Consider the following 19140-nt stretch of genomic DNA (forward strand, 5'->3'; position numbering starts at 1 on the left):
TTACTCATCTGCTGCCTAATACTGGAGACACCTAAACTCACTCAACTCAAATTATTGCACTAAGATTTCCCTTGGAACCTAAGTTTCTGGCTTTGGGCATGTGCACTGCTACCTGACTCACCTATTTCCTGCCTATGCCCCAATGAGATCCATGAATTGGGGGAAGATAGTCATTTACCACCTGTCTCGCATGCAAGTCCCAATCCAGTAAGGGTGCTCAGAGGCTACCTATGTGATCAAGTCCAAATCAAAATCTGGCTAGTGGTGGAGGCACTACCACTGTCAGTCTTATAACTTCTAGCCCTGTAGTTGGTGCACTCACCTGAGACGTAGAAGACCCAGGATCAATTCCTGCCTTTGCCTGAGGAGGAGAAAAGGAATTTGAACAGGGGTCAGGAGACTCGCTAAGCAATATGGTACAGGATATTCTGATGTGGGGCTTCCTCAATCTCTACTGTTGAAGCTGTTCCACAGTGTATAATTAAAAATTTATCCCAGAAATTCATAAGAGTATAAAATAATTGTATTATCTTGGAACAAGTAACAAAAACATTGTTCTCAGATTTCTTTTGTTTGAATTCTACCCTCTGCCTTCTTTTTTGTGAGTGTTAATAATTTATATACATTTAATTCTATTAGCCTGAAGCATTTTTTTTAAACAAGCCAGTCAAGCTGCTTGATCTTATAATAGAGCCTTAGGCTGTTTTTATCATTTTTTCCTTGGAAATTCTGTGGGGGGTAGGGTCAGATGATGTGTGGGGTGTATCTGCCTCGCCTCTGCTCTATGCCTCTCTTGCAGACAAGAGTTAAAACCTACATGGGAGCTTCTGAGGAGAAAAGATGGTAGTGCAAAAGCAACTATGCAGGATAAGAGAAGAATGAGCCCTCTGGATTCAAAATTCAGGTCCAATGGTTTCTCCTGCTCAGTTTTCTGAACTAAATTCTAGCATTTATTGTCACATACCACCCAAAATAAGAAGGTGCTTTACAGAAAGAGCAAAGCCACACTTCTTGCCCCTAAAAACGTGTATATTAAATCTAGACATAAGACAGTGACTCATTGGTACTATGTGAAGGAAGAGAGGATGAGGTTTACAGCAATAAAATTATGAAGTTGTTTAGTTTGCTATGTACATTTTACGGTGCTTGCTTTTTATTTTTGTTATATATATATATAAAATCACTTTGTGATAAGCTGAGTTTGTTCCTAACATTATTAGTTCACTTATGTTTCACTTTCAGAGTATATAGACAACAAACAGACCCTGATTTATCACCATCAAGGTTATTTGGTGCCTGGTTAGTTGAGCCACGTGAAGAAATGCCATCCTGTGTTGTTATTAATATATTATAAATCCATATTACTGTAACACCCAGAAGCCCTAATCATAAACCAGCACCCTGTTGTGCTTGGTGCTCTACAGACACTAGAAAAAGACAATCCCTATCCAGGACTGGATTTCCAATTAGGCACATGCCTAGGTGCTCCAGTGTTCTAGGGCACCCTACCTCTCTACAACTCTGTACAATACGAAGATCAGCTGTAGGCAGGGGGAGCACTGAAGATGCTGTGCTTAGGGGCACATAAGGTGTAAATCAGGCCCTATCCCTCTTTCAAGGCGCTTATAGTGTAAATAATCTCTTTTTCCTTCATCAGCTGGTGGAAGGCAGACGGCTCTTGAGGGTGGCTGAAACCTAAACTAATCTCAGAAGGGCTCTTATTGCAGATTCATCATGGCGAGTGCTTTCACATAATAAACTAAACACTTTCCTTCTTGCCCTCACAGGTCTGTATTCTGTGCCAGGCCCTGTCTATCCTGAGGCTCATAATTAGGTTTGAAATAGTTTTCCAACAGTTTGTAACCAATCCTTGCCAGACATAACATGGAGGGGAAACATCCAAGATGTGAGAGAACACTTTTTTCAAAGCACATAAAATGACACCTCATTTCATGAATTAAATTGAAAGTGATTAACTGGATTATTTTTTTAATCCATGCATGTCTTTATCTAAATGTTCCTCCCTTGTGGCTTTAAAAATCTATTAATCTTCTATATTCAATTTCCACTTTATTTTTCCATGTATATTTTCTACTATACTTTGGCCACCTCTCTTAATACTTGCCCTGCCCTTCTCTTCTCTCTTTCCCCTCCATCAGCTGCACATTTTTGCCCCTTTTCCTTTCAACAATCATCTTCCCTCTCACAGCTCCATGTTTACCCATCTCGCTCACCTTCAGACACATATTTCCTCTCTGCCCTCCACAATTTGTCATGGTGTTTTAAAGGTACATAGAAATAACTTAGTACTTTCTGCATGTCGCTGTCTTCTCAATTATTCTGTAGCATGTACTGCATGACCTTCAATAGCACTGTTTTGTCATCTGCCTACTCATATTGCTGAATCGTGGAGAAAATCTTTTTCTCCACTAGAAGAAGAGTAGTATAACTTGGCTGATACAGCATAATCACCACTCACCAGGTTTCTGCTATCATCAAATGCCTATAAGATAGCACACACACTCTGCATAAGAAACAACTTTGCAGATACCAGGTGAAAACTGGTGTTCTTCTGAACCTGGATATAGAGTATTACAAACTCTTGTTTTACAACGTGCTATTCATAAAGTATTTCTGACAAGTACAGTGCAGAATTCCTCTGTATCACCAGTTCCTGCTGCTTCTGGTGGCTAGGAAGACCACCTTGCATCTGGATCTCCTTAAGATAGATACCATGCCAAATAATAGAGAAGCAGCTGAAGTGGCTAAGATCTTACAAGACCTCATGATCAGGATTGTCCTGTATGTTTTCACTGATCTGTGGAAATTCCTGACAGCTAGGATGAAGCAGCATGCCACATACAGAAAACTCCTGTTAGGTTACCTTTGTTATATTTTAATAAATAGTCAAAACACGTGAGATTTAACTATTTAAACTTGAATAACAAGTTTCTCAGGTAAACTAAAAATGAATTTAAAATAAAAATTATAAAGCTTGGGAACTAACAAAATGTACAAATATAATCTGGCTGAGTATTACAGAGTGGAGCATTATACCTTCTCTCTGAGAGCAGTCAAAATGACTTCTGCTAACCCTCCAGAGATTGTCAGAGCTTATCAGAGAACCAGAACTATATGAATTAAACCATGTGACCAGTTTCAATTAACCATACTCAAAAGTCACATGTAGATTAGACACCGTGGTGACAGGAGCACTAGATTGATTAGGTAGAAATCTCAAAAATGCACTGTGAAAATCTTATGCAAAATTTACACACAAAGTGTCAAAACTTCATGCTCAACATTGACAAGTTTTAACTAACAAAATTCTTTAGCACAAACTGCTCCTTTTAGTCACAGTAGCTCTACAAATAAAAAAAAAGGGGCAAGTTAAGTGTTTTAAATTTTCAGATCCAATATTTCAGAGCTCTACCTAATAGTCTGTAACAAAATTCTACTTCAAAAATATCAAACATCACGGAGAAAAGAAAAAGTCCAGAAGAGAGATTTGGACATCAACTCTCCTGTGAACCCAGTCTCACACGTTCTACAGGTTCTTCTGGTTCAACCACCAGCCTTGAGTTAGGCATGCTAACACCTTTTCTGCTGCTACTGGTATACTCACCAGCATATTCACTATCAAAAATCTCTCTTTTGCAAGATAGAGATGCCAGTTGCCAATTTGATAAAAAAGAGCTGTCATTATAGTGCAAACTATTGATTAGCCCAGCTGTAAAAAATGGAAGAATCTGAAAGTAATCTGTACAGTCAGAAGGACTGGGAAATAGTCAGAGGTGATGGTCCATCGGGAGAGGAGGGGCTGGCTCCAGCATAGTTATGGAAAATTACATGACATTTTTCTTTCATTGAAATAGTTGTCCCATTATCTTGGTCCATTCTACAAAAATCTATCTGCTGGATGGCTAGCAGCAAATACAGAACACACATTCTACGTGTCTAAAACAGATAGCTTAACTGACTGTGTGCCACTGCAAAACCAGCAGCAAAACATCTTACAGGCCAGTTGCTCAATTCAGGCTCTATTGCGAGAGTGATTCAGTTGAAAGAGAGATAAAGGAAGTATGTTAACATTCTCTCATCTTTCATCTTCATGTGTCTTATCTCATGTGTCTATTTCTTTTCTCTGTGGCAGCAGTGTTGAACACTAATGCCAGAAACCTTGATGCAATAGACACTTCTTTAAAAAGTGTTTATTTTTAGAGGATTTTCAGTAATGCAGTAAGCACAGAAAAGCTGAGAAAGAATGACTCTGTAGTTATGGCATTGGATTGGGATTTAGGAGATCTATGTTGTTTTCCTAGTTCTCCCATAGACATCTAGTGTGACCTTGGGCAAATTACATAGTCTTTATGTGCCTCAGTTCCCCATATATGAAATCTGATTAATACTACTACTATTTCCCCTTCTCCTTTATCTGTTTTGTCTACATAGCGTATAGGCTCTTTGGGGGCAAGGAACATCCCTTATGCATTTTGACATAGAGGTGCCTCTCAAAGTTACTGCAGTACTCTTAATATTAAGAGTATATATAACAAATAATAAATACAGAGTGCTGAAATTCATGCAGATCCATAAAGTTTGTTTAGATGCATCATACAAAGAATTATTGATCCCTGTGGAGCTTGATGATGATCTAAGCTACCTTACTGGTACTTTGACACTGATTTCAAACAGATGCAAGATCAGGTCCATGGAATGTGAATATTTAATGCAGGTCAAGGTTAATAAGATTTTGGTAGATTAGTTAGAAAGGAGAACGAAAGTGTAACATTAGCATGCTTAGATTTTTTAGTATGGAAGTCTAGAGTTCTAGTTCATATGCATCAAGCAAAGCATAGCAGAGACTAATATTTTAATAGGACAGCAATACCTAACCTACCCCATCTGAGTACAGATGAGTCTAGTTATCAGTGAATGTTTGCATCAAATGTACTAGGTGGAAAGGATATTACGTCATCTCTAGTTGAAATATAAATGTAAGCTCTAGCCCAGAGAGGGTTCTGAGCTGAACTCCTGATCAAAGTATTTTAGTTCAGAGGCCAGCAAGATTGGGAAACGTGCAGTTCACACACATAGCTCCACAGAGGAAGGGGAGTGCTCTTTATTTTTAACCTGTTTGGCTCATGTTGGCCATTTTTTGTGGAAATTAGTGCTTGGAAGAGATCTGTTTCCTGTTGATTTACAAATCCTCGGCTGGTAAGAATGAAACAGAGAAAAAGCGAGGAGAAATTTAAAGAGGGGGCAAAAAACATCCAGTCATGAAGCTACAATACTACAGATGTGACATTTCTGCCTGGATAGTGTAGTTATAGGAAAGGTCCATCGATTTGCGGGCAGGATGAAATAGGAAGTAGTTGTGTGGAGAAAAAAACTTATGGTGAATGAAAACTGGATCTTCTTTCCAAAAAAGCAAAACAAGAATAACTCAATTAAAAAAAAAAAGTAAACCTGACTAATATTGAAACATTCTAACTAGTGTAGTAAATACTGTTCAGTGATATTAACAATTTGCAGTGTTGATAGAGAAAAAAAATTATGCTTCAGTACACACACACCCCTCCCCCAGAACGAAGTTAAACATATTGCAAGTATTTTAGATTAGAATGACCCAGCTTTGAATGGCACACACTCTATGCCTACAACTTAAACACTTCTCAGTTTCTATGCATTTGATCTTTTGTTAAGCAATGTAATTTTTTGTAACATTTTAATTGTCTAAATGTCTTTCAATCTAGTTTCACATTACAACGTTCTCTCCAGAGACCAACACTGATACTAATTAATTATACTTTACAGAATACCACCACCACCATGGGCATAAAGTGCTCAATTGCATGAGGGTCCTAACAATTTGTGCAGAGTTGAAGATATTTACTTGTAATTTTCCAGAAAACTCAGCTTGTACCCTAAGAGTATGTGGAGTAACTTTGATTAGGACAAATATTTGTTTTCATCCATAGCAAAGAAATTTGGGGCCTACTGAACTGAGTACTGACTACCCTTGCTGCAGATTAAGCGGATTACTTCTTGTCCTACCTTCAGCGGACATGGAGAACAATTGATCACCACTATCTTCTTTATAAGAGTCCTTAACATATTTGAAGATGGTTGGCAGGTCCCTCATCAGTTCTCTTTTCTCAAGCTTAAACATGCCCAGTTTTTTTAACCTTTCCTCACAGTCAAGTTTTCTAAACCCCTTTTCATTTTTGTTTGATCTCCTCTGGATTCTCTCCAGTTTGTCCACATCTAAACTGTGGCACTGGGACCCAGAATTGGACACACTACTCCAGCTGAGGTTTCACCAGTGCAATGTAGAGTGGGACGATTATCTCCTGCATCTTACATATGACACTCCTATATATATAATACTCAAAAATATTAGCCTTTTTCACAACTGAATTAGAGTGTTGACTCTCAGTTTGTGATTTATTATAACCTCCACTTTTGTAATTTGTCATTTATGCTTGATGTTAACTAATAAATATACCTTGTTTCACAAAATGTAATTATATTGTGTGCACACAAGAGATAAAGTTAAAATTCAACTACACAAAGTTAAAAACATTTCAGCAGCACTATAATAGGATAAAATAAAATAAAAAGTATAACCCTGCTGCCAGATTGTGTCAGCAGCAACAAGGACTGGGGTCAATGTCTAGGGATTCCTCTTAAAATTACAAGATAGACTCCATCTCCCACCGATAGCTGGGAAATGCACTTGGCACTTCTAATTGGCAATACAATACTTCCCCATCTGCAAGCACTGAATCTGTGTATAAAAAGAAATAATTTTTATTAAGGGGAGAGGGAACACAGCAACAATGATTAAGTATGCAAACAATAAGTGAAATACACATCCCACATTACCTTGAGCAGTAGTCCTTTGCATCAGGATCCTACCTTGCAGGGTGAAAGTCCAATGGACAAATAGCCAAGGTCAGTGAGGTATTCCTTTATTGTCCCGAATAAAAGATATTACCTCACTCACTATGTCTCTCAAATATCCTGGGACCGACACAGCTACAGCAATACTGCATACAACAACAATGGACAGATGTCCCTTTAATGCACCACTCCCCCTCTCCCTCTGCTGTACCCCAATCATGGTGGTTGTCCACGGTGAGCAAAATCCCTGAGTCCAGGGGAGCATTCAGATGAGCTGACCTCCAGCTGTCTCCACTGCTGTTGCTTTGCTGCTACTGCCTTTGACACTTCTTGTCGCTGTCTCTGCTGCTCTGCAATGTCCTTAGTCCAGTCTGGTCCCACAGCACCATAACCACCTAGCCCAGCTATCAGTAATCACAACTTTAGGATTTGCTGAGTAGAGGGTGCCTTTGATGCTTCTGCTGCATCTTTCACCATGCCACCTTTAGCTGTAACACTGCATTCTGATGTTCTACCACCTAGCCCAGTTCTTAGTTGTTTGAGACCTTAGTGATTTCGGTGGGTAGTAGAGAACCTCACTACTACTTCTTCTGCATTGTCTTTCACCACAACCTAAGGCCCAGTTCCTAGATCAGCATATCAGTTCTAGTAGTTACTAAAAGATGAGGTTCTGAATTGATTCTAGTGAACTCTGCCTTAAAACACTAATGAAGACAAATCAAATGGGAGCTAGAACCCTTGAATGCCGGGTAGAAACACTTGTCTATACCCCCACTGACTTGCAGTTGGATGTGGCTCACTACTCTATGCTTAGCAAGGGAAGTTATAGTTATAGTGAACCCTCAATTGAGGCATATTAAATACAGTTCTGCTGTCCTTTAGTCATACAATAGGGGTAACAACATTTCATTACAGCTGCATCCATGACTTACATGAATTTTAACCTAAAACAGACAAAATGCACCACTTTGGAAAAGCAGGTATGTCAAGCAATCGTCTTGGCAGAGCAGGTATGTCTATGTAAATAAGGTCTGTTCATGAGGTCTTTTCCTCCAGTTCATCAATAGATGGCAGGAGAGCGAGCTCATTCAGACCTCATTTGCAAAGCACACATAAGTAGTGTGGTGTGCTTTGCAAATGATCCTGTGGCTTTCACAGGTGAGTGTAGAGGTAGTCATGGTTCTCTTTGTTCTCCTTTGGAGTGGCAGGGGTAAGGGTTGATACCACACTGCTACCTGTTACACTGTGGGGTGCAGGGAACAGCGACCATGGAGTCTTTCATGGATTTCACAGGCTGCTGTGCAGTGTTTGGGATCTTTGGGCATGTAATTTAGTGATATTCTGCAACATTAGCGTTTGTTACCTGATCAAAGCCATAATATCACAGTGCACTTCCTGCTGCACCTTTCGGCCCATTTAACTCTCCCTCCAACAGTTCTTAGTTCTCCCTGGTCTTGTACATTCAGCCCCTCCAGTCTCTCTGTTCATGGCTATAAACAACTGGCAGATCTCACATAGCATATCCTTCCTAGTTTGCTTCTTTTTTTGGCCTGATGTGGGTCAGATGTTCAACTGGTGTGGAAGGGGCACCTTTCAAAAAGGCTGCTGATTAAAGAAAAACATGACCATGATCTGATGTGGACTGTTTTTTAATTTATTTTCAAACATTTTACAAATAAATTGGGGAATCAAAGATGAATGCCTTTGCTCACTAAATGCATGGATGGGCACCATTTTAAAAAAGAAAAGAAAGGAGGGGGAAGGAAAGGAGTAGGTTTTGGTCATTGAAAAGGGAAACAAACAGGGTTATAAGGAATAATGCATCTATATACTTACTGAGCTCCGGTCCCTTTTATCTGCTGTGCTCACCTGACAGGCATGGTTTGCATCTTCTTTGGCATCCTGTCCACCTCTCCTGGCTGCATACTGCAGGGCTCCCTGTACCTGGCTTATGCAAAGTGTCCACAGTTAGATTTGTGGGGCTGGCAGGGTCCTCACCAAGTATGGCATGCTATTAATTAGTGGCAGGTCTGTGGGGTGGCCTCAGCTTTGTTGTCTTCCCTTGCCTTCTGATATGCCTGCTAATGTTCTTTAACCCAGCACCGTTGTGCCCCAGGCTTAGCATCCACTTCACAATCTGCATGTAGATGTCTGAATTTCTTCTGCTGGCTTGACCACCCCCAGCTTCACCTCTCACCTTTCTCCCTCCCACCTGACAGGCTCTGACCAACCCAAGCTCCACCTCTCACCTGTCCTCCATAGACAATCCCTGACCAACCCCAGCTCCACCTCTCACCACCACCACCACCCCCAGACCAATCCCAACTCCAACTTTCTTCCCTCCCCCCAACACGTCTCGACCAACCCCAGCTCCACTTCTCACCCTGCCCATGCCCACAGGCCCTCACCAACCCCAACTTAGGGTTGCCAATTTTCTCGTTTCATAAAACCGAACACTCTTGTGCTGCCCACTGCCCCACCCCTTCCCCAAGGCCTGCCTCTGCCTGAGGCCCCACCCCCTCACTCCATCCCACCCCCATCCCTTGCTCTCTCCCACCCTCTCTCATGTGCTCATTTTCACTGCAAGGCCCAAACAGCTTTTATTTGTTACAGGATGCTAGAGCTGGCAGCAAAATAATCAAAAGGGTAATTTAAAAAAATGAAATTTCACAAAGGTTTTCATGATTCTTTCCCGCCCCTCTTCCTGTTTTTTGTAACCAGCTCCATGTTTTTTGTTCACTAAAGTTATTGTGATTTTATGTGTGGAATTAGGACCACACATTATCACAGCTGCAATGGGTTCATTAAAGGCCCACTCCCGAAGCTCATATCCAAATCCACAGAGCACAACCACAGAAATGCACACCTGTCCAGACAGCTATAAAAATCCATCTGTAGAAACTGACTCCCACACCTACATACAGATACGCACGTGTATTCATGTGTACACATCTAGCATGCACTAACACATATACTTCCACATTACTTAATATTACAATTGTTGTTTAGTGCCTAGAGACCCCAACTAAGATCAGAGCTCCAGGGTGGTAGGTGCTGGACACATACATAAAAAGAGAGAGTCTGCAACGAGTTTATAATGTAGCTAGACAAAGGTGGGGAGATGATACACTGGCTCTTCTGCAATTATTAGTCAACAACAGCCACCTTTTAAGAAATAATACATTTCTTTTAGAGTTCCTTTCCCTTTTAAAAACTTGTTATGAAATGAATACACATTTTATGTCATCCATTTTTTTGTGCGCAAGCCAGCAAAAGGAATGAAAGTCAAAGTTTGGCTGCAAATTTTATTCACACTGGTATACATACATGCAGCAATACACACACCTCCCTACACAAAGACACACAGTTTCTTACACACATACGATGCATGCATGCACACACTTGCCTACACAGAGACACTTTTTCCATACACTTTTCCAGGGGCTGCCTAAACCACCCAGCTGGGAAGGGAGGAGGGTGGGCTGGAGGGGAAAAGGTGGTGGGGGGAAGGAGAGTGGATGGGGAGGGAAAGAGGCCAAGGATGAGAGCAAGGTAGGGGTGAGAGGAGGCAGTGAAGGAGAGAGGAGGAGGTGTGGGGGGGTATGTGGGGTGGATGGAGATGCAGGGCACGGCAGAGGGCTACAAGTGCATGAGGAAGTGTGGGAACTAGGGTGGATAGTGCTATATGGGAGTGCAGCAGTGTATGGAGGTAAATGGGTGCAGGGGTGTAGAGGGTGAGGGCCATGGAGATGCTGGTTCTGGGAGGTGGAGAGAATGGGTGGGAGAGAACTGTAAAGGCTACAGGGATGGGATGGGTAGGTGTGGGGATCAGGATGGGACAGGATGGAGGAGGGATGCAATGATGGGGATGCAGGGGAGTAAGGATAGGGAAGGATACAGTGATGGGGGATGGGAGTGGGTGGGTTGGGAGGGGGACAGGGGTGCAGGGAGGGAGATGGGGGTGCAGCCCCCATTCCCAGCACTTGGAGACGGGGCTACACATACCTCCAACTCCTGGGTGCCATCAATGGGGCGAAAGACCGCGTGGTTCACAGCAGGGCACATGCTGCAGCTTGAGCCCAGCCACACAAGGAGAAGAGAGCCGGGTAGCAATGGGAGAAGCATGCACCATGGGACCCTGCTGAGCGATTGCTAATTCATCCCCTGCCCTGACCCAGCCAACAGCAGCTGCACCTGCGGGCAGGGCAGTAGGACCCCCCGCCTCCCTCCCTCCTTCCTTCCTGGCAGCCCCTAAGGCTAGGAGCTGGACATGCTGGCTGCTTCCTGACCCATGGCACTAGCAGGGAGTCTGCCAGCCCTGCTGTGGTGCCCCAAACTGGACGTTCAATGGCCCGGTCAGTGGTGCTGATTGGAGCTGTCAGGAGTCCTTTGGGACTGGGTGTTCTGGTCCAAAACCGGACATATGGCCACCCTACCCCAGCTCAACCTCTCACCCCACCCTTCCCAGGCAGGCCTTGACCAACCCCAGCTCCACCTTTCTCGCCCCCCTCCCAGCTCCGACCACACCCCAGTTCCACCTTTCTCTTGCACCCCCCCCAGGACCCCCCCCCAGCTCCGACCACACCCCAGCTCCACCTTTCTCTCGCTCCGCCCCCGCTCACCCCCGAGCTCCACCTTTCTCTCGCTCACCTCCCCAGCTCCACCTTTCTCGCGCCCCCCCCGCCCCAGCTTTCCTGCCCCCCCAGCTGAATCGGTTCCCCTGCTGTCAGAGCACGAGGGGCGGCACCTGCGGGGTCCGCCTCCGTCTCCTCCCCTCCCCTCCTCCAGCCGGAGCGCCCGAGACCCAGCGGGAGAAACCAGCGGCGGTAGCGCTGGCGGGATTCGCGGCGCAGCCTCTCAGCGTGCGGGGAAAAAGGGGCGTCGGGGGGCTCGGAGCGCGCTGGACCCTCCTCTCCGCCCCGCACGGTAAGGGGCGGCCCCGGCCGGGCCCTGCGGCTCGGGGTCCCTGGCTCGCCTGAGCCTCTCCTAGCCCCGCTGGGGAGGACACAAAGGTAGCGGAGCTGAGGCAGGGAGCGGGGTCCGCTGCTCGCTCGCTCGCTCGCTGTGTCAGTCACCCCGGGAGCGCGGAGCGGGCTGCAGCGGCAGGGGGCGGCTCGGAGTTAATTGAGCTGTGTCAGCATAACGCCTATTTACCCTGGCTGCGCATCCGCCTTCTGGGCTCCGGCCCTTTGTTACCGCTCTGCGCGCAGGGGACAAGCCCCACGGGGCTCGGTCCGCTGCGCGCGTGGAAACTCCTCGGGAGGGAAGGTGGCGCGGAGGCGCCGCTGGGCGTGGGAGGGATTCGGGGGGGTGCAGGTGGTTGGTTCTTCTGTGGCTTCTCCCTCCCCAAAAGTTACTAGGCCAAAGGCTCGCCAATAGGCGGCTCAGTTGCGTTGCTGTTAGCGAGATGCCGGTATAGCTCGATTAATAAACTAGCGTCAGGAAGACGGGGTGGATCAGGTCCCGGGGTGGGGTTTGTTGATGAACGTTTCCCGAAACGTCCGAGCCCGCATTTTGCTCATGTTGACAATGAAGGCGCACTTGGACTTTCCTCTTTTGCCGTATGATTTTGGGATTATTTGCTGTGTGCGTGAACTGCACTGATGTGTTGACAGTTGGAGGTGACCGTAGTTTTACTCAGAGACACGAGGCAAGGGATGTATAAATAAAGGGAGGATGGCTGCCTAGTATTTTACTAATTCTGTTGTTGATTAATTTTTTGGCTTTAGTCTTTATTTGCATGAATTGTCTAGCGATGCTTACTTTAAGAAGTTCCACATGATAAAAAAAGGCAAATGCTTTTGATCATAGTATGTCTGCTAAACTACAAGGTACCTCTTGTCACTTTGAAGTACAAGCTGGCTTTCTTTTTAATGATCTCCTTTATTGTCACATTCTCTCACTTGCCTGACTACTTTCTTAGTGTAAAACAAGTTTGGGAAACTGGTTTTGAAGTGAATTGGGATGCAGTTTTCAAAAAGCATCTGAGTAATCTGAAGCTTCCACCCTTTTTATAAATAATTTTTTTATTATTTTGAAATCTGAAAAAACAACATTTTAACCCATCATATTTGCTTTAATTTTATGAAGAAGTGTTTGAACCCTGAAGTATTTTGGAGGGTAGACCAATCGTCTCAGCTCAATGGCACCAAACCAGCAAACACTAATGCATATGCTGCACTTTAAGCACATTATGTCACATACTCAAAGTTCAGCACATATGTGTTTGTAGGATCAGGACCATAAATGTTTACTGACTTTGGCAAATACCTTGAAAGTGTGAGATCAAAACATGCCTTTTGGTTTCCCAGAATTAGTGACTGTGGTGGCTTCCTCATGAAATAAATGTTTTTAGGGAAATATTTTTTTCCACACAATGACAGTTCAAATAAATATAATTAAAACTATTTAAAATTATAAATAAAAAGATCTTAAAGAAAAGAACAATCTTTCATAATTCGAGATTAGTGGAAGTCACAAAGGATTTTTTTTAGAATGATTATTTAGAGCTATTAGACTCAATAGGTATTAGCTCTTGTTGACAATATTTTCTTGCACTTGACCTGATAAGAGAGAGTTTGGGTGGCCCTTCACAAAGTCCTACCAGGTTGAAGGACTGGCAGAACGATTCCAGCAGTTTTTCTTCTGAAAGGCCTAAGTATACAGTATATTGTGCTTTATTTTACTTCTGTTTGGTATTTGACCTGTAAATAAACATGAAGGCCTTATATTGATTGCCGAGCCTATTATGTGAACATTAATTCAATGTTACTTCCCCATGATGGAATTAGTGGGGTATAGAGACTTTATTTTCTCAAAGACATTAATAAATTCTTATCCAAATGAAATTGCTAGTCATGTTCTCTTAAAAACAAAACAAAAAGCTATGGAATTGGTGTGTTTTGGTTTTGTTTTGTTTGCAAGGGAAGAAGAAATCTCTGTATATTCCAGCCTTTTAGGAGATAAGATTAGAAAAATCATCTAATGCTTTCAGGCTTGGAACCTAAACATATGCATAACTTTACTTATATAAGTAGTCCTACAGAAACTATAGACTACTCTCATGAGTATAATTAAGTGCATGCTTAACTGTGAGCAGGGTTTGGTTTCATACCTGAAAGTACAAATACCTGTTCAGATAGGTTAACAAATATGCAGTATAGCCTTAAAGTTTCACAGTGCTTGTAAACCATGTATTTTTGAATTATTTAATAAAATAAATTAGTATAAAATATTTTGCATGTGTCTGCACATTTGTCACCCCAGGTTATTACAATATTACAGCCAACCAGAAATATTGGGAGTAGGCAATAAGGCAATAGGACTAGATTTGCAAAAAGATTTAGATGCCTAGCTGCCTTTTTATGTGTCTAAATCCCAGAATCAGGTCTCACTGAGATCTATAATACCTCCATATCACTGTTTCCCAGCTTTGTAGGCATGTAAACTCACCTGGCACCTCAGTTTTTGCAGTAAAGTTTTGCCTCTGAGCATGTGTTTCAGTCCTTGCTGGACATCTGGACACCTAAGCCCCAGACTGATGCACATAAGGGGGAATAGTAAGGGTTTTTCTGTTTGACTTGCCTGCGGGGCCCTGTCCAGTAGGTTTGCTCTGAGCTTGCCCACTGGATTGGGTCTTTATAGGTGGTCTCATGCAAAATGGAGGAGTAGCGCTCTCACTGCTTTTAGTCCAGTGGTTAGGGTACTCATGGGAGACAGCTGAGCCCTACATAAGAGGGGGAAGGGATTTGTCACCTCTCAGGTGAGTACTGTAACTGGGATATGGGATGTTCTGGTGTGTTTGAAGGTGTCACATTGTGAATAAACAGTGAAAGAATCATTATGCCAGAGTGAGCGAGCTAGCAAGCAAGCATAAGAATGACTATATAGCTTGGTGGTTAGATCAGTCACTTGGGAGGTGGGAGATCCAGGATCTAGTCCCCTGGCTCCAATGACTTTCCTTAATTATTTACCCACCATGGAACAGCTTCAATAGGAGAAACTGAGGGAACCCCACATGACAATATCTCAGTAATTAGGGCACTCACCTGAGAGGTGGCAGATCCCTTCCGCTTGAAGGTGGACTTGAACTGGAGGTCTCATACATCCTCCAGGTGACTACTCTAACCACTGGGCTAAAAGTTATAAGGGAGGTGGTTTCCTCTTTTGCTCCTGGCTTCATACCAAAACTGTGTAGGTGCTCAGTGCCAAGACAGGGTTTGCAGATAAGAATCCCAAGCAGAAGAAGGTGCGTCTTTGCAACTTTGATTTAGGTACCTAGCTCAGAGGCAGGGGGAGGGGCAGGGTTTAGCACAAGCCCCTCAGTTTGGCACCGCCCATTGGCTTGGTTTGGTGAGGAGCTGCCTAGGGTGCTGGCTTTTGTGAATCCCATTTTGAGGCATCTGTCTCTCCCCATTCATTATATAGGGAGGCTAGGTGCTTAGGACAGGCTTTGTGCATCCCATTGATTTTTCTAGGCTCCTGAAAGTTAGGCATATCAATGTTCAGGGTAACCATGTCTAGATTCCTTTGTGAGTCTAGCCCTGGCGTAAATTGCAAGTGCAGAATGTGTATACTGTGTTACAAGAGGGACTACTGAGAGAGCTGGGAGATAATGGACAAGTTTAATGTTGAGCTTGTATTATAATATGGTTAAAAATGTGATATTTTTTATTATCCTGTACAGAGGCATTATACCATGGAACAAAGGGATGATAGTATAGCTATGTGAAATGTTTGCATAAATTCAAAACACACTCGAAATCAGGGCTAGTTTAAAGTTTTCTTAAGACCATAAATATGGTCCTTGAAAGTTGAGTGGAACTGGGTTGCTGCACTTTGTAAACACAAGGAAGGGGAGGAATTGTTTAACATAATTCAAACAGCTATGTCTAGGAGTTATAGGAGAACAGTGAGCAAAATATTTTTTTTAGGCTAAATGTGGTTGTGTGTGTGGAGGAGAGTTCTTGTTGAGACAGCTGTAATACTGTGAACACACAGTTGCTGAAGCATCTAAAACTAGACTGGAATTGTACTCAGGGATAAACTGTAGGAAACAGTTCCCCAATTAGTAGTGGAATAAACAAGACAATCTAGGGTCTTTGCCCAAAATTTCATTACATATTTTCAGGACACTTTAATATGGTACAATTGTTATCTAACCTGGATTAAAATAAAAATTTAAGTTTGAGTAGTGTGCCTTTCTTTTGTGTAGCATATTTCATTCAAAAAGATCCTAAAGTGCTTTTATGTTCTATGTGTATGTTCTGTTTCTAATTGTTTCACTAACCACTGAAATGCAGCCAACTCTGGGTGAAATGTGGCAGCTGTTAACCAGGCTTAGCAGCAGTCCACAGTAATTCAAGATGTAAAGTGAAGAATACCACCATGTCTAATTGAAACAACAGGGGGCATTTGGATAGGTAATTGACAAAACCTGGAACTGGGGCAAGATGCCAGGAAATCACATCCTTACTCTTGTGAAAAGTGTCATGAAATCTTTAATGAGAAAGTATATCAGAGCTTTGGTTTTACACCTTAGACTATATAGCTCCTTCAAGACTTTAAGCAATTTTTGCCTACTTTTGCACCATCATCTCTCTCGTGTATTAGGTGGTTGACTTTAGATATGGCCCCTTCAGGATTTACAATTTTGCATACTCTTGCACCATATCTTACATAATAGGTGGTTGAATTTAGAAGAGATGTTCTCAGTTGTTTATAGAATGGTTTGTGAAGTAGAGCTAACAAATGGAGGGACAGGAGTAGGCCTTAACGTGTTGACAAGGATATCCTTTGTGGGATTAGTGCTGTGAACTTCACCTTATTAGATATTAACAAGCAATGAAAACAGTTATATTCTAAATTTGTTTGAATAGTCATGTTACATTAACAAATGTAAAATGACAACAAATTTTCACTGTCTCAGTAAAATGAAACAATTGTATTTGTGCAGTGCAGGTTTTGAAAAATCTTGTCTTCTCAGACCTTTCTTTTACAATGTTCTGAAAAGAATGCCTCTGGTATGAATAACAATGCAAAAACAGTGTCTAGAATAACCTTTATGTTAAAAACAGCTTTTTTGAGGGAGAAAAACAGTAATAGTTAATACTGTATTTTTGCATGCAAGTTCAGGCCCCTAATGTACATTTTTGCACACCCCACACTCCTCTTGACTTCAGTGGAGTTTGGAGTGTGTTCAGAATGCTGAACAGGATTGTAAAGTAATGAGAGATACTGATGGAATAAAAACAAATAATTTAATGCTAATTTTGTAAGAAGTTCATATAGATTTTCCACGTGGGAAAATTTTGGGGTTATTTTTGGTGCCATAATAAAATATAAATACAGTAGATTTCAGTGAACAAAATGTGATTAGAAAAAGGATGTGTTCATAGCTTAATACAGTCAGTGTCGCCCATATTAAGTGGGTTAAAAACTGGTTAACTGATTGCAAAAACTGACTCTAAATGGAGATTCGTTCTGTGGTGGTGGTTCTGGTGTTCTTGACCCAATGCTATTCAATATTTTTATAATTGAAGAAAATATAAAATCATTATCCATAAAATCTGCAGATGATACAACTTGATGAGGTGTCAAAAATGTGGTGAACACGTCAGTTATACAGAACAATTTGGATGGCTTGTTAAGGTGGATTCATTTGAACAACATGCATTTTAATATGGGCAAATGTAAGGTCATACATGTTAGATTAAAGTATGCAGGTTACACTTACAAAATGGGTGACAGTATTCTAGAGTGCAGCAACACTGAAAAGATCTGAAGGTAATGCCCAGAATGATGCTGTAGTTATCTGCCATTCTGTTCTGTTTAGTGCGATCATTGAATGCATAAACTGCGAAATATCAAGTTAGGATTATGGGGTGGTATTACCTCTGAATTTGGCATTAGTGGAACCATTACTGGAATACTATGTCTAGTTGTGATGTCCACACTTAAAAAAGATGTTGAGAAATTGGAGAAGGTTAAGAAAGAGCTGCAAAAATGATTTGAAGTCTGGGAAATGTGCCTTCCTGTGAGAGACTTCAGAAGCTCAACCTATTTATCCAAGAGAACACTAAAGTGTCTTAGTCATAGTCTACAAGTACCTAAATGGGGAAGAGATTTCTGATAGTAGATGGTTCCTCAGTGTAGCAGGAAAAAAAAAAGCATAATGAGGTCCAGTGTTTGCAGCTAAACAAATTTGGATTAGAAATACAGGACAATTTTTTTTAACAGTAGCAGTAGTTAACCACTGGAACAGTGTATCTAGGGATGTGTGGAATGCTCCATCATCTTGAAGTCTTTAAGACTGGATGCCTTTCTAAAATATATACCATAATTTAAATAGAAGTTATGGGGTTGATGCAGAAATTTCTGGACAAGTTTCTGTGGCCTGTTATGCAAGAGGTGAGACTAGATAATCATAATGGCTTGAAAATATATGAAGGAGGAGTGGTTACAACATATCTTTTTATTGATTCAGGAAACCATTATATTAAGACTTAATCATGCAGAAAGGAATGTTGCTTGGCTAGGAAGCTGTAAAATCTTAATTGAGAACTTTATTTTATTTTTAGCACATTTAATGTTAGGTGTGTGTGTGTGTGTATAAAATGTGACTTTTTTGCATAAAATGTACCATCATCAAATTAATGAAGGCATTATGTTCTTCGTACTTCTAGTGTCAGTAAAAACCGACTCTTCTAGTTTTAGCTCCCGCTACAATGACTCTTCTTTTTTTTCAAAGAACTTGAAGCTTCTATTACTCAGCTTTAAGGAACTGCTGGTCCAAATAAATTTGTAATTTTTTAAGATCTGCAAGAATGAACCATTTTTACATGGTATGTCAATAGTGAAAAGGAAGACAGTACATTATATAAGTGATTCTAAAATGTAGCTGTTGTTTTGGGTATCTCCTGGAGTCACGGCAGCTGGTTCCTGTTTTATTGTAAAGCTGTGATGTCCTGGCTTCCATGAAACTCTTTTTGGGACATGCTGGATCATAAGGTAAGTGGATTTTTTAAAAATATATTATCAACTAATATTGTAAATTGCTACTGTTGTGAAAGATAAAGATTTTAAGCTCAATATATTGTGAAAATAAAATCAACAGTGCTAGGATTTTCAGGTGTTTTTCTGAGTCCCTGTTATATGATGTGACAAAAGCCTTCATTTAATGTTCTCCATGTGAGCCATAAGGGTTTTTGGAAGCAGATATAAAATCAACAGCAA

General features: G+C 41.8%; 1 protein-coding gene across 5 annotated transcripts in view; it reads left to right on the plus strand.

The window, feature by feature from the left end:
- The first annotated feature begins 11709 nt into the window (after nucleotides 1-11709).
- The window catches only part of GREB1L (GREB1 like retinoic acid receptor coactivator), a 208358-nt gene continuing 200927 nt past the window's right edge, over nucleotides 11710-19140 (plus strand). For all 5 annotated transcript variants that reach the window (XM_030552886.1, XM_030552887.1, XM_030552889.1 and 2 more), the window contains exon 1: nucleotides 11710-11832. The gene's annotated coding sequence lies outside the window, so the exon portion shown is untranslated. The remainder of the gene's footprint in view (nucleotides 11833-19140) is intronic.

This window comes from Gopherus evgoodei, chromosome 2, assembly GCF_007399415.2.
Source record: "Gopherus evgoodei ecotype Sinaloan lineage chromosome 2, rGopEvg1_v1.p, whole genome shotgun sequence".
NCBI lineage: Eukaryota > Metazoa > Chordata > Testudines > Testudinidae > Gopherus > Gopherus evgoodei.